The 12,526-nt window shown below is 49.3% G+C and overlaps 2 long non-coding RNA genes across 3 annotated transcripts; one reads left to right on the forward strand and one right to left on the reverse strand.

Annotated features, from left to right (window-relative positions):
• Positions 1-1,353: 1,353 nt before the first annotated feature.
• Positions 1,354-4,604, reverse strand: LOC140636537 (uncharacterized). 2 transcript variants are annotated; one of them, XR_012033739.1, is made up of 4 exons: positions 4,200-4,604; positions 3,773-3,937; positions 2,330-2,385; positions 1,958-2,177 (listed from the first exon to the last, which is right to left on the reverse strand). It is a non-coding gene; the product is annotated as an uncharacterized lncRNA (long non-coding RNA). The 2 variants fall into 2 exon arrangements; XR_012033740.1 differs by lacking the exons at positions 1,958-2,177; positions 2,330-2,385 and adding an exon at positions 1,354-1,558.
• A 3,390-nt stretch (positions 4,605-7,994) lies between these two features.
• On the forward strand, positions 7,995-9,031 carry LOC140636540 (uncharacterized). The gene is made up of 3 exons (XR_012033743.1): positions 7,995-8,318; positions 8,532-8,616; positions 8,756-9,031. It is a non-coding gene; the product is annotated as an uncharacterized lncRNA (long non-coding RNA).
• Positions 9,032-12,526: the final 3,495 nt, after the last annotated feature.

Raw genomic sequence — 12,526 nt, forward strand, 5'->3', positions numbered from 1 at the left:
AAGGCTATAGCTGGCCATTTAGCTATTCATCCTTTCACCCATTCTACAATTATTTACTGAACATTTACTGTATGCCTAACATTGTTCCATGTCCTGGGGACACCAAATAAACAAAGTTCCTGCTCTCCTTACATTCTGGTGGAAGTGGGGAAATAATCAACAAATAAATAACTGAATATAGGGTATGCCAGGTAGTGGTAAGTGCTAAGAGGCACAGGGAGTGTAGGTGTGGGTGAGCATGAGTTTGAATCAGGGAAGGCAACACCATTAAGGTGACCTTGACTGGAGGTCTGAAGGAAGCGACACAGTGAGCGACAACTCTCTGGCCAAGTATGTTCCGAGCAAGAGCGTGCATGAAACAGCAAAGAAGATAGCGTTACAGGAATGGAGCAAGCCAAGGACGGAGTCAGAGATGAAGTCAGAGAGGTAATGGGGAGACAGCTTAATGCAGGGCCTCAGGTCCATTTTAAGAACTTCAGTTTTCATACTGGATCTGGGAAAACACTGAGTGTCAGGGGAGGGGGAGAGGCTGGAACAGAAAAATGAGATAATTTGATTTATGTTTATAAAGCTCTTCCTGGCTGTTCTGCTGAGAACAGAATGTCGGCAGGCAAGAATGTGAGCAGGGAATATATTAGGGGACCGTGCAAGAACATAGATGAGATGATGGTGGTGGCTTGCACCATGATGGAGCACCATGGGGCAAGGGGAAGAACTGGGTATTTTTAAAGTAATACCTATAGGAATTGATCATAATGGAATGTGGGAAATGAGAGACAGAATCAAGGATTAGTCCATGGCTTTTGGCTTAGGCAGTTGGAAGAACAGAGTTAGCATTTTTTTCTGAGAAGAGGAAGATTGTGGGTGAAGCAGGATGAAAGGCGTCAGTAGAGTGGTTTTGGACACACTACGTCTGGGGTGTTTGTTAGATGTCAAGTGGAGAGGTTTAGCAGGCCACTGGATTAGCAAGGCTTGGGGCCAGGCAAGAGATGTCAACTTGGGCATATCTCTGTAGAGAAGATATTTAAAGCCAAGAGCAAGAATGATATTACCAGAAAAGTGAGTGCTAATAGAGAAAGGTACAAGGACTGAGCTCTGGGGTGAGCTAACACAAGGGAAGATGAGCCAAGGATTTATTAGAGGGAGTTAAGAATAAAGAGAAAGAAGAAAGAAAGGAAGAAAGAAAGAAAGGAAGAAAGAAGGAAGGAAGGAAGGAAGGAAGGAAGGAAGGAAGGAAGGAAGGAAGAAAGAACGAGCATGTGGAGAAAATTTCTCAAGAAAGAACCACTGATCGACTTTGCTAAGTGCTGCTACTTGGTCTTACATGAAAATAACTGAGAATTCACTACTGGATTTAGAAATTTGGAGCTCACTGGTAATTTTATTAAGCTAGGCTTATTCCTATTAAGAGATAATCACCAAATCAGTGCATTAACACAATAAAAACTTATTTATCTCTCATGTTAGAGTCCAATCAAGTGTTTGCTAGATGGTCTTCCATGTGGTGATTTGGGTACTCAACTTCTCTCCATCTTCAGTGTGTGGCTTCAAGGGTCATCTTGGAAAGGGAAGGGGTAGTCAAATGGAAGGCTCCCATGCCCAAATGCCTCAGCCTACAGCTGGCACATTACCCCCACCCATGTTCCTATGGCAAGAACTAGCCACATGGCCTCATTTAGATGCAAAGAAGTCGGGGAAACACCATTATTTGTGTGCCCAGGGAGAGGAAACAGTTTTGTGAGACCATCTGGCCAATTTCTACCATCACATCCTTAGCAAGATCAGTTTTGGGGTCTGGTGGGAGCAAAAGACTGATTGAGGGGGGTTCAAGAAAAAAAGAGAAGTGGAGAAACCGGACGGTGGCTAAGTGGGATTTGGGATCAAGAGAGGTTTTTCTTTTATTTCCAGCATGTTTATATGCTAGTAGAAAATGATCCGTGGCGGGGGGGGGGGGGGGGGGAGGGAGTGCACTGATGCACAAGAGAGGATATCCTTGAGCAGGTGCGAGAGAAGAGGATCCAGCTTGGTGCTTCTTAAACTTCATCATGCACAAAAATCACTTGGAGAACCAGTTGAAGCACAGATTCCCCTATTCCACCTCAGAGATTCTGATGTAGCAGGTCTGGAGCAGGGCTGATGAATTTACATTTTGGGGGATCTCCCGAGTGATGTTGATGCTGCCAATCAGGACTAAGTATCACTGATAGAAGCTTGGGGAGCTCATCCCATCCTCAGCGGGAAGGCAGTATGGACAGAGATGAGGGTGGGTATGGTTGGGCAGCAGCGGGGCGGGGGGGGCATAGAACTTCTCGGTTCATGGTTCTCTTACCTCAGTGGGTTAGGAAGCAAGGCCATCAGTTGAGAATGAAGACCAGGTGAGGAAGACTGGGGGTTCAAAGGGGGAAGAGAAGATGCGAAATCATTGAAGAATGGGAGGACAGTGGTGGAGGGGAGCCAACAGGAGGGCAGGTGAGCGCTGAGGACCCACCTGCAGCTGCGGTGCTGAATTTAAAGGCCAGGCAGCTGTACCTGGGTGGACAGGTCCACACGTGGTGGGCAGAGTGTAGACTCAGCCAAGCGTGTGGTTTTGCCAGGAAGGTACAAGGAAGGACTAGAGGGATCAAAAGGAGTCGATCGTGGATCAACGAGTTGGGGGGTAATGATGACCACAGAATCCAAGGGGTGAAGGCCGGCAGTGAGGACAGTGGTGGGCGGTGAGGAACAGTGAAGGTGGGAAAGGAATCAGTTGTGGAGCTCAGCGGGGTTGAAGCCTCATCAGAGAGGGCAGAGGACTGGGCTGGAAGGACGAATCGCGACAGGAGAGCAGGATGCTTGAAATCGAAATTACGGAGGGAGCACAATTGTTGGTAATGATGAGGCGGGGGCATGGCCAGGGGTGTGAGTGGCCACAGTACCATAAAGGACACGATCGCTGCAGGAGAGGCAGTCAAGGGCCCGACTGAAGTCACCAAGGATTGGTACCAAGAGCCTCATTGCAAAGAGTACTGAGAGCTATTGTTTTCAAACCTTCCCACAGAATCTTGGTGCTCTAAAGAGGGGGAGAAGTTATAAACTATAAATTCTGCCCACCCCCCAAGCAAAAAGTTCCCCCATGAGTCTCCTTCTAGGACTAATTGCAAAATAAACATGCAAAGCAGCAGGGGCTGCCTGGGGAGAGGCTGAGCCAGCAGAGAGGAGGCTCACTAGCGGCTGGTGTTGGCCTTCAAAGACACTGGCTTTCCCCGACTCCTTCCCTGCTTCACTGGAAGAATGAGAAGTGAGGGTGGGAGGCTAATAACCTGGGGTGATTCATCACCGCCCGTGAACGCTCATGTCTCTCCACACATTTGCTATGGAGTAGTAGGCTGCCGGTGCGTGACGTCTTAGATCTCATATTTAACTACTATGTGTGTTCTAGTGCAGAAAAACTAAATATAGGTTCTGAACTCAGGAATCTCAAAGGGATACTGAAGTAGCATCACTGGTGAGCCCCGGAGGAACTGTGAGTTGGAGAGCTGGGCACCGGGCCAAGAGGGTGGGCTCCCCGCCTGAGGACCCGCTCCACGACCAGGGTGTGCCAAGACAGAAAAGAACAGCTTCGATAACTACTGAGAATGAGAATCCTCCCTCCCTGCACTGTCTGAGCAGAGCTGCAGTTCGGTCCTCACACCGAATTCCACCCAGAACCGTGGAGGGCATTCCTCTCCCCGACCCCAACCCCGGGATCAAACACACCCCTGAAGCAGCACCCCTGGCTGTCCACTCCACTTACCCTCCGGGCCTGAGAACCCAAACACAAGATCTGGCCTCCTCCCTACGTAGACCGCTGCCGCAAATCAATGCAGGGGGTGGGGTGTGGGGAATGGTCCAAACCAGGCCACATATGGATCCCATCTGGGCCCTTCGGCATGGGTATGCAGCGGGTATGAAGCCAGAGCTAGAGAGAGAAAGGACGTGCAGGGAGGTTTTAGATCTAAAACAGACTGTGGTTATCCCTGGGTAATAGGGTTATGGATGACTTTTCCATGTTCTCATCAGCAATTTCTAAATTTCCTAAAAGGAGTATATGTTGCTAATGTGTAGACTGACGTATTGTAGAAAAACTAAAAAACTTGTCTTGTTGTTTATAAGATATTTTGTTGGATGCACTTACCTTGATAAGGACCACACCAACCAAGACCAAACAGCGAAGGACTCACCTGGCAGGCAGCTGGAGCTTGAATCCAACATACAGTCCCCAACAACGGCCACGTGTAAAAGAGCTTGGTGATTCGGTGTTAGCTTCGCCAGACAGGCACGCCCTCTCACTCGCCAATTACAAACAGCCAGAGCCCTAAAACCCAAGAGGATGGGAGAGATGAGAAAGCATAGAAGGCAGTCGTGGTGGTGTTCTCATGGGGGAGAGGACACTTAGTGGCCCCTCCAGTCTATGATTCTCCATCTGGAGGATGGAGCGTCCTCCTGGGATTTCCCTGTGAACAAAAGGTGACGTGACATTGGGGTGGGCCCATATCTCAAGGATCCTGGGCCACCCGCCAAACACATTTCATTTTTGACACTTGGTTCAGGCTGTCGAATTTGAGTGCGGTATCCAAAGTGCCACGCGAGCTTTGACCCGAGCTTTGAAATCATGTTCAAAGACCTCTGGTCTAGGATAAACACATAATGACCTCCGATCAAGGGCAGGGCCTAGATAAAAATGTTAAACAAATGAAATGGATCTTCCGACATCTCCCTAAAAAGGAAAGAGCAGCTACTTCTTACCACGGGACCCCATTTAGCAGAATTCCACGCAGGTACCCGCTGCCCTCCTCCTCCCACCTGACGTCCTGTCTTTCAGGACTCCGCCCCTGGATGGGCTCCTTAATCTCAGTGACTCACGCACACGCTGAGGAGGTAGCAGCCCAGTGTGCTCACACCTCTCACCATATTGAAACTGCATCTGAGCTCGGACCTCTTTCTAGAGAGACATGGCCTTACCCACATAAACCAGATGCTAATGATAGACATTTTAGGTTGACCTGTAGGATGCTAGTAAAGGAGAATTTGGGGGACAGGGTAAAAGGTCAGGAGTCTCTCTAGAATAACAAGACTTTACTTAAACATGTCAACAAGAATGTTGACTTACTGGAAGAGTAAGCCACCTTAAATCCCTCGTGGAACAAAACTTTTAAATGACAAGGAGAAAGGAGGGAAGAGAAGAGAGAAAAAAGGAAATAAGGAGTTAGTAGGATGAGTAACTGATTCTTAAAACACATATTCACATTGTTTTGTTTGCTTTTCTCTCTTGTCCTTTGCAAGGGGCAAGATAAGACTTAGGCCCATGATAATGCGCTTCGAGTCTTATTTTTTAAATATTATTTTCTAGGACAGTAGTTCTCAAAGGATGTTCCAGGGAACCCAGAGTGGGGGAGGCCTTAGGCCACTTTTGGACATTGTTGAGGTCAAAACTATTGTCCTAATCCTAAGACCCAATCTGTCTTTTTCCCTCGATGGAGGTTTCCAGAGGCCTCATGATACGTGATGACACCATTACATCAAAAAGGATTCTGTGGTCCAAAAACTTTAGCACATGCTTTTAGACATTCTTAAGAGTATTCACAATGTCCACTAGCATATTAAAGGCTCTGGGAAGTTCTGTAGTAAAACAAAAACAAAAGCCTGTTTAACATGCTTTAATACAGTATCGCAAATTTATTTGACCATGGAATTTATTCCTGTTTTTGTTTCGGTTGTTTTAATACCTGTTGCTATCATGTTTTTGGCAAATGCTCTTCCAGCGGTAAGATATTAAGCCAGTAATCCTCTGGCCAAGGAACTTATTAAAGATCCTTCATCCAGACCTGGGGCGACTAGTCAAGGACAGGACATCAGTATGTCAGTACGATGTAGCGGTCGAGAACAACACCATGTTGCCTGAGTTCAGATCCTCCCTCTACCACTTACTAGCTGTGACTTTGGGCAAGTTGCTAAATCTGTGCCTTATAATCTTCATGCATAAAATGGGAAAGATATGCACGCACAAATATGCGCGTGCGCACACACATATCTTGCAATGGACCTTACACATAATAAACATTATATAAGAATTCACTATCATTTGTTCCCATGCCAAACATGCTGGCCTAGGGCCAGGACCTCAGCCAGCGATGTGCCCTGACACAGGTCACCTCTCCGCCATGGACTTCAATTTACCCATGTGTCCAATTAGAAAGTGAGATGAGGCGATCTCTGAGGCCGCCTCTACTGCTGATATTCTCTGATTCCACACATTTGCTGCAGAAGGCAGCACTAACCCGGAGCATGACGGGAGAAAGAATGTTGGGAGGTAAAGGGGTAGTCTAGGAGCCCTCAGGCCCCCAGCAGTATCATCGGGGTGGGGGGGAGGGCGGTGTGAAAGGGTCTACAAATGATGGCAGGCCTTTGAGGATGGGGTTCATCTGCTCCAGAGTTCTAACACCCCCCGACCTGGCTTCTCAGCCCACCCAGGTATGAAGCGGAAAGAAGGCAGGTTTGCTATTTCTGCCACCACCACCTCCACGGCACCACTACCACTTCAACTGGCTGCTTGAGATGAGAGCCTGGCTACAAAGAGGCGTAGGCTCTTTAAAAGGGGGGTTCGTACCAAATGGGGCTTCTGGCTTTGTGGGCAGCCTTTTCTGGCTTCTTCTGAGGACCCATCCCACTGCCCCAGCCCCAGAGAAAGCTTTTGGACACCTACTCCTGGTAAGACACCACAGTGACGGCCCCTGTAAAAGCTCCTCCAACGTGACTCCACCACAGTTGGGAGTGAAGAGAATGCACAGACCAAAATCACTAAAAATGTCTGTAGAAAAGAGAGCTTTGAATTGCTGGCAGCTGTGGGCCAAGGTAGAGGCGCCCAGCATTATGCTTAACGGGCTAAATTGGGAACATTTGAATGCTTGGTTTTACTTGTGCTTAAAAAAGCAAGTAGCATCTCAGCTGCCAGATGTTGGAGAACTTCAACGTGGAGCTCGTGGCCATGGTGTCAGCAAGGCTTCTGCAGGTGACTACACGTCAAAGGGAAATGATGACTTGCTTTCCTAAAACTGCTTCTCGGGAGGGAGCCCACTGGCTTTCGTGTTTCACTTTCACTGAAGAAGCTAAATTTGGGAACACCAAAAGGGATGTCACTTAACTCAGAGAAGATTGACACTAGGGCTTGTCAGCAAAGGGAAAAATTCTGAGAACTGTGGCTTCAGAAGAGCTCGATTCCCTGTAGCTAAGGCCTTTGAGTATCACTGAACCACCTTCTAATTTGGTGTATCAGTTAGGATTGCATCTGGCTGCTAGAAACGGAAACCCGTCTATAGTGGCTTAAACGTCCAAAGGCTCTCCCCACCCTCCCATATGTCATGAGAAAGGCAGATGGGCTAATCACTAGTTCAATCAAGAAATCTGGAAAATCAGGCCCGAGTCTTTCTTCCAGTCTTTTCTTCATGGCCTCAGTATGGCTGTGGCAGCTCCAGCCATCAAATCCACATCCCAGGGGATCCCTGGGTGGCTCAGCGGTTTAGCACCTGCCTTTGGCCCAGGGCGCAATCCTGGAGTCCCGGGATCGAGTCCCACGTCGGGCTCCCAGCATGGAGCCGGCTTCTCCCTCCTCCTGTGTCTCTGCCTCTCTCTCTCTCTCTCTATGTCTATCATAAATAAATAAATAAATAAATAAATAAATAAATAAATAAATATTTTTTAAAAAAAATCCACATCCCAGACAACAGGAAGCAGGTAGGATGGAATGGCAAAAAAAAAAAAAAAAAAAAAAAAAACCTTTCGCAGTAGTCCCACCAACAATTTCTGCATCCATCGTCTACAAGCGAGTAGAGAAACAGTCTTTTCCCTGGACACGTGCCACCTAGAATGGCACCGGGATTCTGTGACACAGAAAGAGTGGAAGGCACCAGAGTTTCCTGGCACTCTCTGCGTGGGGCTTCCTAGAGAGACGTGCTGAGACAAGAACTTGCTGCCTGGCCTGAGCCCTGTGGGGTAGCTTGTTACGTGAAAGGGCTGGTATGTGGGGGAGCCTGACTTCACCCAGGAAACCGAGGCTCCTCCCAAGGCTCCTTAGCCAGGACAAGAGGATTCAGAAACCAGGGAAATCTCTGTGAAGTGGTGGCCTCACTCCTTGATCAGCGACAGCCTGGGGGGACAGAGGGAGTTGGATGTGCTCGTAGACAGGTCATTTGTGGATGGAGTGGGGCGGGCGGCACATGCAGAGCACATGGGTCCGAACCACCACGATCCTACAGCTTGGGAGAGACAGAAAAACACGGGCCCGGTCAGAGAGGCTGCTGGCGGTGAGTATTTGTGCCCTGTGCCCCAAATTCATCAGTCGCAATGTAGCCCCCTAAGGTGATGGTACTAGGGGGTGGGGCCTCTGGAAGGTGGGATGGGGTCCTGAGACTGGAGCCCCCAGGTGGAAGGAGCACCCTTATTACCCAAGGCAACCCCCAGAGCTCCCGTGGCCCTTGGGTCTGTGAGGGCACAGCGACAAGACAGGCCGTCCACAGGCGGTCCACGGACGTGGAGTGGGCCGGCACCTTGATCTTGGACTCCCCAGCTCCCAGGACTGTGAGAAAGAGGTCTCTGCTGTTGGTAAGCCAGCCTCCCAATCTCTGGCATTTCTGTTTCCAGCGGCCTGAACAGGGTGGGGGGCGGGGCTTGTACACCTACGTGTAGGGGGATGGGGTCAGGGAAAGGGGATGCTTCGTCCTGGACTCTCTTCCCTCCTTAGATCTGGGGGCAAAGACGGCTTAGCAGGACAACAGCGCTGCGGGCTGCGGATGAGGCGGCCAAGTGGGGAAGCGCGAGTGGCCCTCTCACCCCGAAGTCTCCACGTTTCCAACTGCCCTTCCGTGCTTCCAGCAGTTACCATATGTTCACGGATTTTTAAATCTCAGTAAACGGCAGTGAGCTGCTATGGAATCATTCCCACCTTTGTTCATTTTCCAGCACCCCCCATCAGATCGCATGGCCTAAATGAGGGCCGACTGCTCCCCAGCCCCCCACCCCAACCCCGACCCCCACCCCCGGGCTGGCACGCCAAGGTCACAGCCCCCCTGTGTTCACGGCGGTGGCAATGGCCAGTCTTCCCCGCGTGGGAAGATAGCAGGCTTGCGCACTGACCGCTGAGCTTTGGATAGGTCGTGACGTGTAGTCGCTCAAAGGACTTTCTCCAAGGGTCAGAGTTTTAAAATATCTCCCCTCTCTGGAGGCATCTTTTAATCGAGCAAACGATCACCGGCTCAACAAGAGCGAAGACCGAGGCCATCGAGTCCTCAGTGCTTGGTTTGCATCCTGAGAAGCAGGTGACTCGGGAGGGAGTTGGGGCAGTGCGCTGGCCGGGGCCTATCCGGGTACAAACCCTGGCTCTGCCACTCATCCGCCGCGTGGAACTGGGCATCTTGTGGGACCAGCCTCTGCTCTGAGTTTCCCATTTGTAAAAGGGACCTGATAAAAACGCCCACCGCAAAGCGCTGCGAGGATGAAGGGAATCGATCCACGTGAAGTGACCAGTGCCGGGACCAGAGGCCAGTTATTATTATGGAATGACTAGCCCTGAACTAGGCACGTGCTTGTTTACCTCTGCGGCTTCTTCAAGCTGAACTCCTGCGGGAAACTGCAGTGTGTTTGCCCAGCTGGGTCCTGGACCAGGAAGAGGCCTGGCCCTCTGCATACGTCTCCTGAGCCTTCCCTTCCCAGCCCCAGCCCCAGCATCTTCGGTAGTAGCTGGAGGAGGAGGCCTGCTAGCCAGGGGCAAGTCACTGGCTCACCTGTGCTCAGCAGCAGGCGGGAATAGAAGAGACCCAGGGACGGCATAGGACTGAGTGGCGAACAAAAGAAATGTCCTGAGCAGAAATGTCCTCATGCAGAGCACATGGTTCCAAACTGCCACGATCCTACAGCTTGGGAGAGACAGAAAAACATGGGCCCGGTCAGGAGATTTTCTTTTTTACTTTTCTGCAAGCCTGCTCGAGTTGCACCTTACACCATGGCCTTCTGTCCGAGGCATCCGATTATTTGTACATCTGTTTGCAAAGCAGCCTGCTCTTGGGGGCAGGGACGAGGCGGCCTGGCCCCGCTCCTTGTGACACCGAACGGACTAACACTGCTCTTGGGATCCCTGCCCAGTGGTCCGGCCTTGGAGGAGCTGCCAGCTACCCGGAGAGAGCTGGATCTTTTCCACGTAATGAGATTGACTCAAAAAGAACAAAGTTGCTCTCAACACCTGCTCTCCCTCTCACAGCTAGGAAGGCCAAGGGGGGAATGGGGAATGGCGGACCACAGGCAATGAAAGACAAAGAAGGGAAAAAAGAATCAGCAGCCCGTGGGTTCACGGGAGGAGACGGATGCCGAACTCGCCGGGTCTGCCCCTGGGTGGAGAGCTGGAAATGGAATGGCTCACAGGGCAGCAGGCGGAAAGGATGGAGGGATCTGGAAAAGGCAGCCCCAGAATAACCTCCTTTTTTGCTTAAGCTAGCTTGAGATGAGTTTCCATGACTTGTGCCCACTCTCATTTATAATACACTTTGGTAGAAATGCAACATGGACCCCCTCAGCATGAGCAGGATAGCCGCAGGATCTCCAAGGCGCCCCATGGGCCTCGCCTCACCCACGGATGGGGCCCTCCAACTTTGGCCTCAACGCCCGGCCATGGCCAGCTTCCACAGAGCTCACATGTTAGAACTTACAGAAGACAACAGGGACAGGGACACCACAAAAGGTGTCCCTTAAAAACGAATCTTACTCTTTCATTGACTGTTGTAATCCTATCACCAGGTTTTGCACAATGGTTGTAGAGGGTACCTCTCCTGGAACCTGCCCAGCTCATCCTCACAGTGATGGCCAAAGGATGGCCGAGTTCATCTCATGTGACTCCTGCCCACACCGGTGATTCGTCAGACAAGGGGTAAACCTCCAGCCCAGGCTGAATCAATCTGAATTAGGACCTGATATAAATGGGCTCATGGCTTGAATGTAGGGTGTGCAATCACAGTGCCACAGGGTGACCATATTTGGGTCTGTGAGCTAGAAGTACAAAAGCCAGTCTGCAGAGAGAGAGAGAGAGAGAGAGAGAAATGAAAGCCAGGGGAGCCAAAGGGAGTGAGCTGCCTGTGGTCCCAGCCCTCCAGACTCCATTTCTGGATCCAGTCTTACTTCCTGCCCAAGGTTTCTGAGAGGTGGCCCAGTATCCTTCAACTCAGTGCCTTCCTTTTTGTGTGTTTATTGGGTTTCTCTTACATGTATCCAGAAGAACTTCCACGAAGGCAGACAGTGATTCACAGTTTACTGAACGCTTTCACATGTTATCTTGTTTGGATTTTGTTTCTCATGCTGCTCTAGGGAGAAGGCAAGGGAAGTATCATCATCTGCATTTTATGGCCAAAGAATCCCAGGTGATGACAGTTGAAGGTCTCCCGGGCAGGGAGGTACGTCTTTGACCCAGACCCAGCATCACCTCCACCTTGAGACCTTGACATTTGGCGGTGTGCTTCCAGGAACAGGGACTCTGGCCGCGAGGTATAATCAAAGGTGAGGTGCTGCATTCCTAAGCACATCAGAGATTCCAGAAAGGAATGGGAGCTTCAGCTTGATCATTAGTTGCCACACCTTCATGAGCCTGTACGGGCAGAGCTGGCCATGCCTCTGACTTTGAAAAATAAAGTACATGCAGAAAGCAGAACTGGGCATGAACTTTTTGGTGGGGAATCTTCCCTCTTGCAAAAACATGTGGAGCCTGTACTATTATGGTGTCACTCTAGTGTTTACTGTGTTTTATGTCTTTCTTCCTCTAGGGCCCCTGTGAACAATAGGCAGACAGGCTACATTTCTCATCCCTACCTTTGTCTGGTCCTCACAGACATTTTCTCAGAAATTGGCAGTCTCTCCTGTTGCCACACATGTGTGCACACAAACACACCCACACACCCACACACACAGCTTGTGGATACCATTTTTTAAAAAACAGCTTTTTGACATTTAAATTCAGATACTATATAATTCACCCATTTAAAATATACAGTTCACTCAAACTGTTCGAAAAAACAAAACAAAACAGGAAGGGAAACTTCCAAATTCATTCTATGAGGTCAGAATTACCCTCATAACAAAACCAAAAGCAGTTCATCTGATGAACATAGATGTAAAGATCCTTGACAAAATATTAGCAAACTGGATCCAACAATACATTAAAAATATCTTTACCCATATAGACAAATGGGATTTATTCCCGGTATGCAGGAGTGGTTCAATATTTGCAAATCAATCAATGTGATACATTACATCAATAAGAGAAAGGGTAAGGACCATATAATCATTTCAATGTATACAGGAAAAGCATTTGACAAAGTAGAATGTCCATTCGTGATAAAAACCCTCAACAAAGCAGGTTTAGAGGGAACGTACTCATCCTAATAAAGGCCATATGTGAAAAACTCACAGCTAACATCATATTTAATGGTGAGAAACTGAGAACTTTTCCCCTAAAGTCAGGAACAAGACAAGG

This window comes from Canis lupus, chromosome 7, assembly GCF_048164855.1.
Source record: "Canis lupus baileyi chromosome 7, mCanLup2.hap1, whole genome shotgun sequence".
Lineage (NCBI taxonomy): Eukaryota > Metazoa > Chordata > Mammalia > Carnivora > Canidae > Canis > Canis lupus.